This window comes from Buteo buteo, chromosome 24, assembly GCF_964188355.1.
Source record: "Buteo buteo chromosome 24, bButBut1.hap1.1, whole genome shotgun sequence".
Lineage (NCBI taxonomy): Eukaryota > Metazoa > Chordata > Aves > Accipitriformes > Accipitridae > Buteo > Buteo buteo.
The window spans coordinates 8,923,123-8,938,991 of NC_134194.1; the positions used below are offsets into that span (position 1 = coordinate 8,923,123).

At 42.6% G+C, this 15,869-nt stretch overlaps 1 protein-coding gene across 13 annotated transcripts in view; it reads left to right on the forward strand.

Moving 5' to 3' along the window:
* SGCD (sarcoglycan delta) overlaps positions 1-15,869 on the forward strand; it is a 431,589-nt gene that overhangs the window by 271,862 nt on the left and 143,858 nt on the right. Inside the window, exon 2 of one of the 13 annotated variants that reach the window (XM_075057008.1) lies at positions 1,783-1,944. The exons of the other annotated variants lie outside the window; for them this stretch is intronic. The gene's annotated coding sequence lies outside the window, so the exon portion shown is untranslated. The remainder of the gene's footprint in view (positions 1-1,782; positions 1,945-15,869) is intronic. 13 annotated transcript variants of the gene reach the window in all.

Sequence of the window (15,869 nt, forward strand, 5' to 3'; positions counted from 1 at the left end):
TGAGGGAGGGTGATGGTCTTTCCTCTGAGCATGACTTCAGATACAGCTTCGATAACGGGGTGTTTTAGTTTCAATGGATAGCCGTTATTACGGGCAGGAACAAATTTACCTAATGATCCTCTTTTTCTGCTGGAGATGTCTGCAGTATTGCCAAGCTGAGGAATCAGCTCAGTGTTGCAAATCATGTTCCTCCTACCTACTATATGTATACACTTATATATGTAAACAATATACACTACCCTCCGCCGGTTTTCAATTATAAAGTATTTTAAAATCAATGTAATAGGTTATTTTGAACTGGGGTGTGGGAATGGGTTTGAGCCTTTCTCTTAGACTTTTGCTGCTTATCTCCATGACTGGAGAAACTTGCTGAGAAACTCAATTTGCCTTTTTCTTAGGGAATATTCATGTTGTTCCATAATGATGTGGTTCCAGAAGCTTCTGAAAAAAATAAAATTTACAAGGTGGCTCTCTGGGTGTAGTATTTAGGTGGAGCATATCTTTATCCTCGTTGTGCTGTGGTTGATGCACATCAGTCCTGTTCAGCAACACTCCCCTGCTGCACAGCCCCCCTGGCCAGGGTTAGCTTTCCAGAAGTCCCTAGAAAAATATTGGGCAGCTGTACTGGGAGGTAGATTGCACTGGGGCAGATGGTGCTTTCTGGGCCCAGAGTGCTCTATGCATCCCTTGAACTCTGTTCGAACTCTTTTTGAGATCTTAAGGGGTGCCTTGATCTTGAATTGCCTTTTTACAGGGTGAGCTTCACCTCTCCTGCTCAAACACACTGAAAGTCCGGACATGATGAACCAGGCACACCCCGCTTCCAGGGCTAGTGAGCCTTTATATATGGCAGGTCCTAGTTTTTCAGTAGATAATTTGGCCAAGCAGAGTGAAAATGAAATGGTTGGTCCCCTCTTCTTCAAAGCAGTCGTTGCCACCTTGGTCAGATGGAGTTGTTCTAAGATCATTTGAGTCTTCAGGAGAAGCTAAGTTTGAGGTTTTAATCCTGGATTTACTTCATGAGGGAGCTGTGAGGCTAAATTCCGCTAGACCACTTTTAAGGACTTTCCCAGCCAGGCTCTGGTGTGAGCAGCATGTTTGAAGTCTCCTGACATTTCTTTCTCTGCTGTAGTCTTGTGAAGCCCTGAACAGCTGTGTCCAACATTATGTCATTAATGGGCCATGAGAAGTTGAGTAAACAATCTCCGACGTACTGTATCCAGCAGACAAAGTGCTGTGTCAGGGGAACATGTAGCATTCATTTTCTCTAACCAGGATGCTGTCAAGGTGTGCAGAAGATTGCAATGCACGTGTGCTTAGGGAGCAAGCAATTATAAAGCAGTAATCCACAAAAAGCTCCTCTGAGTAGGTGAAGAATGAACCAAACTGGAGCAATTAATGCTTAACCAGACCAGTTACTTAATCTTGTGAAATTGATGCCATTTTGATACACATTTTGTGCTGAACTGTGGTCTTTAGATTAATGTAGTTGAAAAACACATATTTCTGAGGTGATGGAAGGCTTGGTCATATGCTTGCCATACAGGCAGTGGCATAGGTATCAGCCCAAGCACAAAATAATAGGATTTCAGATTCTTGCTTTTCAGGAATGTAACTTTATTTCTTTAGAATAACATAACTTCGATATGTCAGTCCCACACTTTCTGCTGTTTGGTGATGGTGGTCAGTCAACTCTCTACAAGTTGCTTGGGAAGCCAGGTAAACTTCTTTGCTCCTTTCTCCCTCGCTACCTTCTCCTGATGCATTCATTGCATTTTGCAGGCCATCTGCAGAAGGGTCATCTCTGAGGGATACGTACAGAAACCTCCACCCCACTAAGATATACACTGGCTTTTTTGGCGATGCACTGATCTTCAAGCTCTTGTCTGATTCTGTTTCCTTCAATAGTCACTTGCCTTCTGATTCACTGGAGAATAGTCCAGGGTAAAGTATATTTGTATATGGTTTTAGTTAATTCCTATCTTCTAATGATAGTAAGTGATGAACAGCATTTGGTGATAAAACCACAGACAATGGCACTGAATCCTGCAGTGGGAACTGCTTTGCAGTTATAGGCACGGCCACGCTAGTCAGGGTGTGTGTCTCCGACACAGCCAATTGGAAATAAATATAAGAACAGGGCATGTAAAGTGTGATCCTTGCCCCGATATGTACCCATTCATCTCCTGATCTCCTGCTGCTCCTGCAGCCTTGCCAGCTGCTTTGGATCCTCCTCTGCAATCCCTCCTGCACCATTCCCTGAGGCTGAGAAAACCACTTTGCTAAGTGAATTTTTAGAGGCAGACTTTTATCTCTAAATAACAAATGTAGGAAAATTCTCAAATGAGGAGATGCAAATATGGAAAAATCTTTAATTTGTTCCTGTTCTGATAAGAGGAGCTGAGAGTCCTTCTGGGGCAGGGGAATGATTTGAGTCGTCAGTAAGCAATAGCTGCTGCTTAACAGGTCTGAGTTACCCCAGTGCTTGCAGAGCAAAAAAGGAGGGGAAAGTTTGTAGCTCTGTTCTTGTGGAAAATGTAGTATTTCCAGTATCTTCCCACCCCTGAGCTCTCTTCCCAGAACCTCAGTCTGTTCAACTCCACAGAACAGTCCTCGCACTTACCAGAATTTAATGAGCGCTCATTATAGCCAATAAGTGCTCACAGTATTTTAATGAGCACAGCAAACCTGCTCAGGAAAACTCGGGGGTGTTTTAAATGCTGATGATGGGGAGTGGAGAAGGGAGGAGGAGATGAAGCAAGACAATCTCAGGGGGAAAAAACCCACCTTCTCATGCACGTTGTGGCAGTATCCATCCATTCCACTTCCACGTCAAGCCCTGACCTCCCTTTCTCTCCCCTCTGCACGTCCCGCTGGCTTGTGCTGCAGGAGACAACTCCTGTAAAGTCAAACTGTAAGCTTCCAATCCATGGCTTTTAATAAGCAAGGCATCACTAATTTATTCTAGGTTTTGCTTTTATCTGAACGTTCAAGGCTTAAACAAATTTATGTGTGGCTATTGCTTTTTACATGGGGCTGTCAAAGCAGTGTCACGTTTGCGTGGGGCCAATTGGTCACTGTCTAGTCTGTCCTCTGGCGCAGTCATTCACTTCCCATGTAGTATTTGATCCTCGATTTGTTTTAAATGCCTTTATCAGGCACAGGCTGTATGAAAAACTGGCCTGGAGGGGACCTCAAATATCATCTGCCTGTCCCACAGCTGGTTCCCATAGCCAGGTCCATTTATCTTGTTCATTTACATCATGGCTGCGCTGCTCTGGGACTGTGGGAAGCTCTGTGAAGGTTGCTACCTCTAAACCTTACTTTGATTTTTAAGCCAAACCACGGGATGAATCTGGACCAAAGCCACCAATTTGGGTTGAAACCCAAATGCACCCTGAATGTGGCGTAACTTAATTGAGGTGGAAACCGCTATCCAGCACTCAACTTTCCGATGATATATAGGTAAAGGGAACTCCACTTCGTTCAGATCTTGGACAAGCCTGGTAGAAGTACGTGGTTTGCACATACTGGGTTTGGGGGGAAAGCACTAATGCCTGTGGGCTGCGTATGTGACTCAGCCGCTCAGCCTGCAGGGCCAGCGCAGGCTTGGGCTGTATCCTGCTGTCACGCCTGCGCGGTGGAGGGCTCAACCTCGAGCTGCACAGAGCTCGGCTTAGGCTGGCACAGCTCCTGCAAGGGTTCGTATGTGCCAATCTAATTACAAGGCTGGAACCAGAGCTCTTTAACAACCTTCCTCTTTATGGTCCACCTGCATTAGCAGCCAGTGATGTAGCTCTTTAGCAGTAGGATTGCCCGTGACTGTGCATGTAAGCACATGCATCTTTTATGCGGCATGCCTATGATGTGCTGGGGTTCTCTATTTCAGCTATTACTAGTGAGCTTAAACCATTTTTTAAAAGCTTCCTTTGTATTAGTTTCTGAATATTACAACAAAAGATGTGCTTACATAAACACAGCAAACCGATATCCTTATTTTAAACAGTATAAGGCTCAGATAATGGGCAATGACAGTGCATTGACCTCTTTCCACAAGGGTAGCATACAATGCCTGGTATTTTAAACAGTGTTAGGAGTCTAAACCATTATCCATTAGTACCCCTTTATAGTCTGTTAGGCAGCATGAAGACCTCTATAACAGGAGAGACAAGAACTGTGTCCTGTTGTGGCTGCATTTAAATGGCAAATGCCCACCTACTCATCCACCCGTCAAACCATTGAGGACCCTTTGCTTTTCCTTTGCCCTTCCCTGGTGTTTCTATCCATAGCTGCCTGTTCATGTGTTTTAAATTGTATGCTTGTATGCTCTTTGGGACAGAAGCTGTTTGCATATGGCATCCTGTAGTCCTATATGTTGGCAGGTTCTACTAGATTGTCAACAATAATAAATGGAAAAATAATATTTTTCCCCTCATCAGCTTGCAAGACTTGAAATTCCTGGAGAACCGCCTTTTAAGAATCATCCAAAGCAAAGGCTCCAGAATAGTCTTTGTAGGGAAAATACTCTGCAGCTTTGGTATTCAGGAGGCCTTCCACGAGCCAAACTTAACATCTTCCTCCAAACCAGGAGGCACGTGCCGCTTCCAGGCCTGTGCAAATCCGCACAGACTGCTTGTGCCATCTGTGCGTGCACCTTCAAGGAAATGCAAGGTAGAAATGGGCAGGCAATGCCCTGCTTCGTTCCACCTTCCTTAGGATGCAGAGAGAGGGGGATCTTCCCCTCCCAGCCTGGTCAGGCTGAGGTTGGGGTGCTCCCTAACCCACAGCACATGCAAACTCTGTGTTCTCTTTCCAGAACCACGCAAGTTTTTTTGAGGATTTGCATCCTTTAGCGTGAGGTTCAGCTGTATTTTATTATTTTAATGGAACAGGAACAAATGACTGCAACTGTTCAGATTTTTCCTTTTTTGCTGCAGGCTGCATTCATAGCTGAAGAGGTATATTTTAGCATCATTGAATGAAATGTTAGCAATTTAGAGAGACAAAATGCTGCTGTAGGTGGCACAAATGCTCAATATCATTATTATCTTGCTTTATTAAAAGTTGATAAGAAAAATGAGCTTTTAAAATTTGGTTATGAACAGTTATTTCCAATACAATTACTCCCTCTTGTGTGTAAACTACCTGCCATGTTTTAATTACAGGAAAACAGTAGGGTAATAACACAGCAGTAAAGATGGATTAGAGTTAGGAAAGCTCATTGCCCTAACAGGCAGGATTCTTTTATTAATGATTTAAAGGAACAGACTTTGTTCTAATTTTTTTTTTAATTAAAAATTGCCTCAGAAGAAAATGACTGTGCAGTTTATATTCCCTTTTTGTGATTTCTCTGGGGTCTCTTTAGGTGCAATGGTAAGGCCAACATGGGAAAGAAATCTGATTTGCTTTTCAGCTTCTGCTTTGTAATGCAACTGTAATCAGTCAGCTAAAATTGTTTAGTTAGAATTAATATTGCTATATCCTTACTGAGGAAAGAGTGAAGTTCTTTTTTTTTCCTCTCTCTCCCTTGCACACACACGCAAACAAAATTGTGCACTTTTCCATCCTAATTCATGTTGCTCTTTTTATAAAACAAGTAATTGTTCTGAGACTACTTGCGTGACCCAAGAGCTTTGTGTATTTCCCTTCTTTCCTCATTCACATGAACTGCATCTTCTGATATAGAGATGTTAATCTTGTAGTGGTCTGACAACACCAGCAATAGTGCGAGTGACTGTACTATTAAGTGAAGAAGTTTCTACGGGTGAAATCCTTACCCCCTGGCATTTAGTAGGAATCTTGGCCTTGACATCAGTGGATCAAGCCCTTCACTGTAACGCTTTTTATTTGCAGGTTTTTTAGTAAATTTGTTTTTAGTAAATTCTGATTTCCTTCCTCCTGGATTGAGGAAAAAATGTTTTATGCTTTTCTTTTACTCTTTTTAGAGATCTGAATTTCATTCCTAGAGAGTTTCTGTTTCTGTATGAAGAGCAATTGAGATTACTTAACTTTTTTTAAAGATACATACAGTACTTTTTTACCTTCACTCCTTTGGAGTTTAGAATAATATAGTCAGTCTCTGATAATATTTCATTTTTATTATCCTAATACCACATTTTCTCAGCCAGCATAAGCACATAAGGCTTTCATCTTCCTTGTTACCAAAAAGTGATGAAAGGACCCCATATTTTTACCCCACTGTCTCTACTCTCTGCTGAACCATTCAGTTTTTCAGAGGCCTGCCATAGCATTGGATATGCTTAAAGATATGTCATGGGAGCAAAAGAAATTGTGAAATAGTAAGTCTTCCACTAGAACCACTAAACCAAGCTGGATATGCTGCACTGCAATCATCTAGGTAATTCTTTGTTTTTATTGTTTGAGTAATGCCCAAGGCAGTCTGTGGTGTACAGAGTGTTACGACCGCAGATTGCCCTTTTCCCTCAAATATTTTGGGTTGGGTTTCGTGAAGAACTGAGGCTTACATGATTGTGCTTCTGTCTCGAGGGACAGGCTTCCAGCTCTCACTTCTCAATTGTTTCTAAGCCACTGTTCGTACTCAAGCAATCTGAACAAAAATATGTGTCCAGGAGACAGGAATGTCTCAAATGTATTTAGTTTCTGTGTTTTTTAGAGGCAGAAGAAAGCAATCTTATTTATTAGTAACCCTACTGTGGAAGAAGCTGCTGCATAAGCTCTGTACTTAATACTCAACAGGAGTGAGAGATTATTATAAATGTCCCCATACCAGAAGAAGCTTTTATTGGTGCTGTTTTCCTACTGGACACCAGAGAATTTAGCCCTGACACCCCAATACCCCAGGACCCAGCATCTCTGGGTCAGTACTACTTCTGATTTGAAGGAAGCTGTTGGAAACTCAGCAACAGCCCTCTCCTCGTACTTGCAACTCAGTGCGTGCATACAGGCAACACATCATCTGGCAGGTTGGCTGTATGGTCCAGGCTGTTGAGCCTCAATAACCAGTCTTCTGCATATCTCCACAGCAGGAAAATGCATCGCTGCATTAAAAATACATTCTAGCTTTCGTCCTTCCAAGAACAGAGGGATAAAAATAGATGGAGAAGGGAGAAGAGTGGCAGGTATTTGGGTGGTTTGCAATGTGAGGTTGAGCATTTGGTCTCTGGCATAATGCTTCATTTCTAGGCAATGAATGGAGGGTCCCGTCTGCTGATGCTCCGTGTCTCTGCTGTGCTGCAGGGAGTGTGATGGGAAGCTTTATCAGACTGGGAGGAGCTGCTTCATGGTGCGATAGCAGCTGAACCTGGTGAACAGCGAGGAGGGCATGGGTGGGCTGTACGGGGGGGCGAGTCATAAACTTTTGATCCCAGATCTCCCCTTCTGCCACCTCCCTCCAAAGGGGATTGTTCGCAGCTTCTCTTTCATCTGAAGAAATAAGATATTTCACATTAGCATTCATTTCATTGCCAACAAAAGATCTTCAGACTAGCAGTTCTGAAGCAGAGAGATTTGTCTCTTAGAGAACATGTAAAAGGTATTATTATAAATGTGCGAAAGAACAAAAACAAGCTCACTGCTAAAATGTCGATAATCAGTTAGTCCTCTGAATAGCTTACAATCTGATCCCTCCCCATATTCTCAAAGTACAGTAGGAGAAATGATTTAATTTGGGAATCCACACCGCAATGATGTGCCAAGCTGAGCTGTAGAGTAAGTTTTCCACTGGTTCTTCTCTTGTTCCTTGCACTTTTTTTTCCTCCTAAGCTTCCTGACATCCCTCCTGAACTCTCTGCATGGCAGAGAGCAATGACCTTCTCAGCTTTGAAAACCTAGCAGCCATTGCTATGACAAAAATATAATTTTTCTGAAGCACCTCTTCTGCGTGGTTACCTTAAGGCTGAGGTGCTGCTTGGAGTAGCCTCCCTGCCTCCTTCAACTTGTCCTGGAACTGCAAAGCTATCAGCTTTTCAGAAAGCTGCTTCTTAAAATGTGTCTTGGCGTTTGGTCCTGAACGCCTGCCGTTTGCGTCTTGGGTTGTAGCATAATCCATGGAAAGGGGATGGAGGTGGCTCTCTCTTACGCTGTAAATGACTGTGCAAAGCGCAAAGTACTGAGCGGCAGAAACCTTCACCTTCTCTGGGTGAAGCCCCCGCTTGCCGCCTAACTGCTACCTGTTAGCTAGGATAAGTTTGTGTTTGACTAAACAGAAGGAGTAAGAAAAAAGTGGCATATTCTCTCTGCAGTTGTACGTGTTTGTTTACCTTCTGTAACTGTCAGAACCTGCTCTAAAGACTGACAGTTTTGAGGGCAGAATTACAGACCTGTGGTTGTGTGGAGTCTGTCTTTCCCCTCCCTTCCTGCAGACACTATATTATCTCGTCTCCACTTATACACTGCCATACCTGATTTGATAGATGTATTTAAAATACTTGCTCCCATTTCATGTGCCTGTTCTTCCAGAGCTCTGCTATGGAGATGAGCTTGAATATACCATTTGAATTCATCATAGCTTGCATTTTAGTTCTGGTCATTTCCACTTCAATTACATCTTCCCCATTACCCATCCTGCCTTCGCTGCCATAGTCAACAGTAAGATGGACGGAGGTAATTATTTGTATTGAGGCCCGAGTTTCTATGGAACTACACTCCAGTGCACTTGCATGAAGGACAACCTGTTAACACTGAAATGATGTGGTTGCAGACAGATTTATAGAAGAGGAATAGATTAACGCAGGTAATTCAGCCTTGACCTCTTGAGTTGTCATTACTCCGCGTCCGCCCAGCACTACTGCCCACCTCTTTCCTTTTTAAATGAGATCCAGTAACTAATAGTGAAATTATGGCAATCTGCTATATGAAATTTGTGATTATTTGCATTTAATTAAAGGCTTCTCTTGAGAAAATGAAGGGCGGCTTAACCTCAGAGAAGCCTCTACATCTCCAGTAATTGCTTCTAATTGAAGTCTTTAGAGTTCCCACCCCACCACAGGAAAAGAAAGATAAAAAAACCCCAAACCTGAAAAGTTTACTCCCACACATGGGGTCCCTGAAAATTATTTTATCCTTATGCAATTAGGGTGACTGAGGGTCCTCATAAATGAATCTTCAGTGTAGGCTAACTAGCTAAAATTAAAGTTTAATTACACAAAAGCCTGGTTTGTGGTGTGTTTATGAGAAGTCCAAGGGCACAGTCCGTCTCCCTGAACTGGCCGTGCTGTGTGATGGTGTCCCCTGCAGATGGGTGCGCGTTTGGTGCAGAGAGGTGAGCTGTGGCCAGAGGGGTCCGATGGGAACCTGCACCGATGGGTGCCGTGTCCGGGGAGGAGCGCAGCACCTCACGTTAAAGCCACCCCCTCAGGCTCAAGCGTGCAGCACTTCACTTACACATTCTGCCTAATTACAACTATCAGCATTTCTGTGCCGCTCCTGGCAGCACAGTCACTCTGATTGCACCCTTTGGCTCTATTAAAATCCCTCCTGGTATTACGGATCTGAAAACAGGCATGACAAAAATAAAAGTGTGTATGTTGTAGAAGCAGACATGGCCATTTTCTACTGTTTATTCTCTCCACTGAAGATACCGGTGTTGAAAAACACAAGAGCGTTCTGCTGTCCTGTGTTCTTGCATTGTTCATTAACGCCTTGTATCACATAAGTCAGCCAGAACGTGCATCTGATTTCTGCTTTTTATTATCCCAAAGGTTCTCTTTAATGTGCACTGAAACACATGAAATGTCTAGATGGACTGAAATCTTTCAGAGTGACCTCTTATTGGGCTACAGGTAAATGTCAGGAAACAGAAACGTCATTGTTTCTCAGCAGTAGATTTGTCATATTTTTTGATGTTGCAGCTACAGTTGAGTACATGAAAACATGTGCAACCTGCCTCTGTTATTTCTTCGGAAGCAAACATGCTTGGCAAAGTGCACCTCTTCATTTTAGAAAAAAATGTACTTTAGTTCTGTATGCAGAGCCCTAAAATACTTGTATTTCGTGTAGGTGCAAGTCATATAGACGTGTGTAGGTGCTGATTTTGATTCAGATTATTTAGTAGGGTGGTATTGTTTCTGACAACAAATATTTAATCTTTCAAAAAAAGTCATTAAAGAATTTTGTTCTAGGAAACCAGGAAATCAAGTGCCTTGTACAGTCTTTATTTCCTCTGCATCCTAGAAAGGGAATTCCTGCTAATTACATATTTCTGCACACAAACCACTTCTGAATCAAGCACTTATTTATGGAAAGAAGTCATCAGCAGAGACTGATAGAAGGTTTTCAGCAAAGCTTTGAACCTTGTGAAGGGGAGGAATTTTAGCTTGAGCAGCTGATGGCTGGGTTATAGGAATATTGGGTGGATCCCAGCAATTCTGCTGTGGTTTTACAGAAAACTGCATTGTCTAGAAGGTAGAATGATTCAGTTCACCAGCAGGTATAGATTATAAGGCAAATTACATCTTTATTTGAAGTTACATGTCAAGACCTATTGACCAAAGATACTTGTCTTTGTTAGTATTTTAAAGGATTCTGTCTTGTACGTTGCCCAAGAAAAACCCTGTGTGTTAGAAGGCAGATGTGTTTAATTCCTTTCTTCTTCCCAGTGGAGCTACATTTACTGCCATTACACCTTTCTTCTAATAGGAAGCTTTTCTGCAAGAACAGTTTGCCGTGTCAGTCCCTTTTTTCTTTGAGCTGAGAATGAGAAGCTTTTACATATTCAGGGCTAAAATAACAGTTCTCTGTGTGGGGAGACTGAGGCCAGTAAAGACCCCAGTGCCACCCTTGTGCTTGCGATGGCAGGAGCCCTGCAAGGCAGCAGGAGCCGGGGCATCCTGTGCTCCCTCGCCCGCAGGAGCTGTGGTCGTGTTTCCCATCCCCCCAGGTACCAGCCAGAGCAATTTGCTGTAACTCCTAACAAATTTGCACTCAGCAAAATGGCATTAAGAGATTCCCCTGCAGGAGCAGTCTGCGCAAGGGAACGGCTTTCCACTTGTCATGGTTTAACCCCAGCCAGCAACTAAGCACCATACAGCTGCTCACTCACTTCCCCCAAACCCAGTGGGTTGGGGGAGAGAATCGGAGAAAAAAAGTAAAACTCGTGGGTTAAGAACACTTTAATAGAACAGAAAGGAACAAAATAATAATGGTAATAACAATAATAAAATGACGATAATAATACCAAAAGAATTGGAATATACAAAACAAGTGATGCACAATGCAATTGCTCACCACTCACCCACTGATGCCCAGTTAGTTCCCGAGCAGCAATCCGCCCCTCCCCAGCCAACTCCCCGCAGTTTATATACGGGGCATGACGTCACCTGGTATGGAATACCCCTCTGGCCAGTTTGGGTCAGCTGTCCTGGCTGTGTCCCCTCCCAGCTTCTTGTGCCCCTCCAGCCTTCTTGCTGGCTGGGCATCAGAAGCTGAAAAATTCTTGATTTAGTATAAGCACTACTTAACAACAACTGAAAACACCAGTGTGTTATCAACATTATTCTTGTACTAAATCTGAAACATAACACTCTACCAGCTACTAGCAAGAAAATTAACTCTATCCCAGCTGAAACCAGGACACCACTTTGGGGGAAAAATCTGTGCTTCAGGTGGGGTCAGAGCCTGGGGCGGGGAAGGCAGTTAATTCCATTTTGCCTGTAGAGTATGCTAAGTAAACATGGAGTAGGCAGTCATTTGATGCATGGCTTGGTTCTCCTCTTACAGGGATGTAAATCCATGGCATCGCTTCAGGGTTACACAGGTATAAATGAGAGGAGAACAGGCTGGCAGCATACAGCTCCAGAAGGCAGGCTGCAAAGGAAAAGGTTTTAAACTTTGAAATATAGACAATATCTGGGCAATTGGAAAGAACAATGTGTCCTGGTTTGGGGTTTTCTTGGTTTGGGTTTTTTCCCCCCCCCCACAGGGAGCAAAAGAGACTGTTGCTTTGGGTTGGTAATAATCTGTAGAGAAACGTTAAATGGATTTCACTCACCAATTAAGTTTGTCAGTTTAAAACAAATACATAGATGCTGTGAGGATTGATGCAGTACAAAACATAGACAAGGATCCGAGAAAGTGCTGTGGACAGAAATAGTTGGAAACAACTACAAATTTGTGCTACAAAGCCATACAGAAGCAGGCTCCCAGCTTTGGAAACATGGCACAGGAACCTGGAAATGGTGGACAATTATATGTGAACCCCAGTGAGTGAGAGTAAACTAATCTGTTGTACTTATTTCTTTATTTCCTTTTCCACATTTTATGTTTTCCTGTTCTTAAAATTAATCCAAAGAAATGTGAAGTTAAATGGCTAAATTCACTGCTCAGTCACAGTTATCACTGATGTTCATATTGGATGAACTGGCTGAAATGCTTACTGAAAACAGGTGAGAGATGATGAGATTCATGGTGGGGAAATGACCACCATTCATTCAAAATGTTTGCAGTAACAGCACTGGGAAGGGAATACACTGGTGCAATCTCTAGTTCTTGTTTTTGTTTTAAAGGTCTCTAATGAGCCATGTGTGCAATGCATTTCACCCTGGGAAATCCCACTGAAATCTGGTACTTGGATTTCATTTCTTGTGCTGCTATATTTAGAGCAGAAAGCAGATCTCCCAGCGTGACTCCTTCTGGCTTATAGAAGCCCTGTGAATTGTCTTAGTAATATACACTAATCGGTTACCAAAGCTGCCAGCCCCCCATGAAAATCCTTTAAAACCATAAAAAGTGGAAACTGAGCAGTTGCCCATACTTCCAGGCTGTAGTCACGCGGCAGCAGCCGGTCGTCGTGTCTGTGCTGTGGGGATGAGGGACGGATGACTTGGATGGATGTGGTGTGGTCTTCATTACTGTAGCCTGTTGCTTGATCAGTATTTTTCTGCATGTCCTTTTTTATCCTATGCATAAGGAGTCCTATCCAAGGTGTCTCCATTGAGTTTTAATGAGTAAATTAGAGTTTTTAAAAATTTGCAGTCGATGGTAGTCTCGGAACGTGCACGTTCCCTTCCTCACTGTCCATCCGTGTTCGCTAGTAAAAGTAACAGGTGGTCTGATGTATTTATTTTTAGTAAGTTCCCATCTTTCTTGACCTTAGTTCTGTAAAACATCATTCACAGCCGTGCCAAGTCAGGCATTCAACATCATCTTGTTATAATCAAAGGAAAGAACCTTCCTTTTCAATACAATATTTTTCCGCTGCTGACGCCTGCCAGCCCAGCTGTACTGATTTCTGCAGTTGAAGTGCCAGGATAGTCCATGCCTTGTGTTAAAGAAATGTGGTGGTATGCATGGTTTTAAATTATGGGGAAGGGAGAGAGGTAATATGCATCAGTATTTGCAGTGTAATGTGAGAATATGGCATTTTTATATTCTGGTATTTTGAGATGTATTTCAGGTATTTCATACCCTTTCCATACTTGTCTGTATAGGAAAAAAATCTTTAAAACTTAAGAGCAACAAAATCACTACGGCTCGGTAGAAATGGCATTCAAAATCTACTAAATTAAGGAGAGAACATGTCCATCCTAGCAGCTTTTTGTTATCTTTCACAGTTCTTTGATAGGGATGTAATTTTCTGTAATCACTCAGGAAGATGGCTGGATATTTTTTCTATTGAATTCTGAAGGACTTAAACCTTTTCTGGCTTACCTTTGCTATTTTTCATGTTTATATACAACAGTATAATGCATCAGCATTTTTATATGTTTCCCATATAAAAATGAGCCATGCTTATAGAGGCTGTCAGACTTTCTATTCCACAGAATAACTGGAGCATCACTGTAAGTTGACACCAGCCTAAAAATCACATATAGATGCTGAAATGTCTTATTTTATGGCCTTGTTGCTATTTAATAGCTAAGCTGTGCCCTTTTCTTAATTTACTATCGCTATCCAGAAGTACATTAGTGTTGGGGGATGCTGCTGCAGAGGTCCCAGGGTAGCTCTGCTGCTTTCGTGGGTGCCCTGAAGTCAGCAAAGCTGCATGTTGGCTAAGGAGCTGGCCAAGCTGCGATAATTAACTGGCAAGTTAGAAATGGTAAGGAGACCAGTCTACAGTGCTTTAACCTTCTTTCAGCAGTTTTCTTCTACCAGGGATTGGAATATAAAATGATTACTTTTTTGCTCTCTCCTCTGTATTTAGCCTCAGGAGGTTTCTGATAGGTTTTGGCTATTAAAGACAGCAGTAAATGCCTAGCTGGAAGCTATCTGGCATTCATAACCTTAAGCTATTTAGGAAATCAGAAAAGCTGAATGGATTCCCCCCCCCCCCCTCCCCAGCTTTTTTTTTTTTTAAGAGAATTGCTACAAGAGCAGAAGCCTCTGCCTGCCTTTCAGGTGAATTCCACTCAGGATGATAAATTATGTCTGAACTGAACCAAAATGTTCCTAATGGCCCTAGTCAAAAGGCCTATTACAGGATGTCTAACTCACTTAAATTCCTTTCTGCTTTAAATCGTTAATGATTAGGTATTTTAGGGCTAAAGTGATATGCACTTAAAGGGCACTTTGCTTTAAGGTTAGCCAAACTTAAAAATGAGTACCTGAACTGAGGTATACAGACTCACTCAAGTGACCTTCTTCTGGTGGTGGAATCGGGATATTGTCTTTACAGGTGGGTAATTTTGTGGGGATATTTGCAGGACATCGGGAAGCTCTATGGAATAGGAAGCAGAGGAGCATTTTGGAGCAGAGAGAAAAAACAGCTTTGGCTTCCCCTTGTAGTTTTTAAATCACACTTCTGATATTGCAGAGAGAAAGTTTATTTGTCTTTTGTTATGACATTTGGAGAAGTAAACCATATAGTGACATAAAGGACATTTTCCCAAAGGAACGGCTGGTAAGTTGTATGTCACCAGGCCTGTACTGACTTACGCAGTTACTTGCTTTTATCATGGGTTTGCAGCAATGAAGGTGCTAAATCTGTCTAGTAATCACAAAGATTTGGACTCCTGTCCAGTTCTGTTCTGCTGCCTGCCCAGCTGCTGACCAATGAGCGATGCCACACACTTATTTGTAACGGTGTGGAAATATGTAGTAGATACCTGTTCAGCATTGTCAGCTATAGGAACTTCTCAATTTCTGAGATTTTTAATGTCTCCTGACAGTGAATCACAGAAAATTCCAAGTCACTTCACATAGTATTGGCACTTACAGGACCTCTGTACTCACAGCAGCTGTGTTCATGTGGATATTAATGCCTGCAGGTCCAGTTTTGCTTTCATTAGGCTCATGGATGAGTTTACTGGACTTGAGGTTTGCCTTCTAATCCTTTTCCGTGAGTGTTATCAGTATGCCGATTCAGCGATCACACACACTGTCTTCTGCTCAAGCAAAATCAGATGTGACCGTAAGATCCAGCATCTGTGATCGGACTCACTCCCATCTGCCTCCAGTCAGGGCACTGATTCAGGGCCAGCAAGCAGCACACACATGAGCAGATACTAAGTAGAAATACCAGGACTGGACCGATAATAAAACGTATGTGCATGCCTGATGTGTGCGTATAGAAGTGGGTAAGCTTGCAGAGAAAGCTGAAAGAGCATGTTTTCCAAAATATCTATGTTGCTGCTTGTGGTGTATAGACAGGTTCCAGGCATCTAAGACCGTAACACTGCCATCTTCTGTCATTTTTGTTGCAGAATAAAGGACATAGTCTTTATAAATTTCAGAATACCCATTTTCCTTTGGTTTTTCCCCTCTTGATGATGTAGCTCCCCACTGGGCATTTTAAGCAAACATTGTTCCCAGCTTGTTTGGGATGCTGTTAATGTGAATTCCTGGCCCAAGTGAACTGCAAACGTCTGGCTCCTTCAGAATATTTCTATTCCCCACTGTGTCGCTTCCCCTTTGATATCTGATGAGTCAGCAGGTCTTTAATTGCTGTTCCTCTT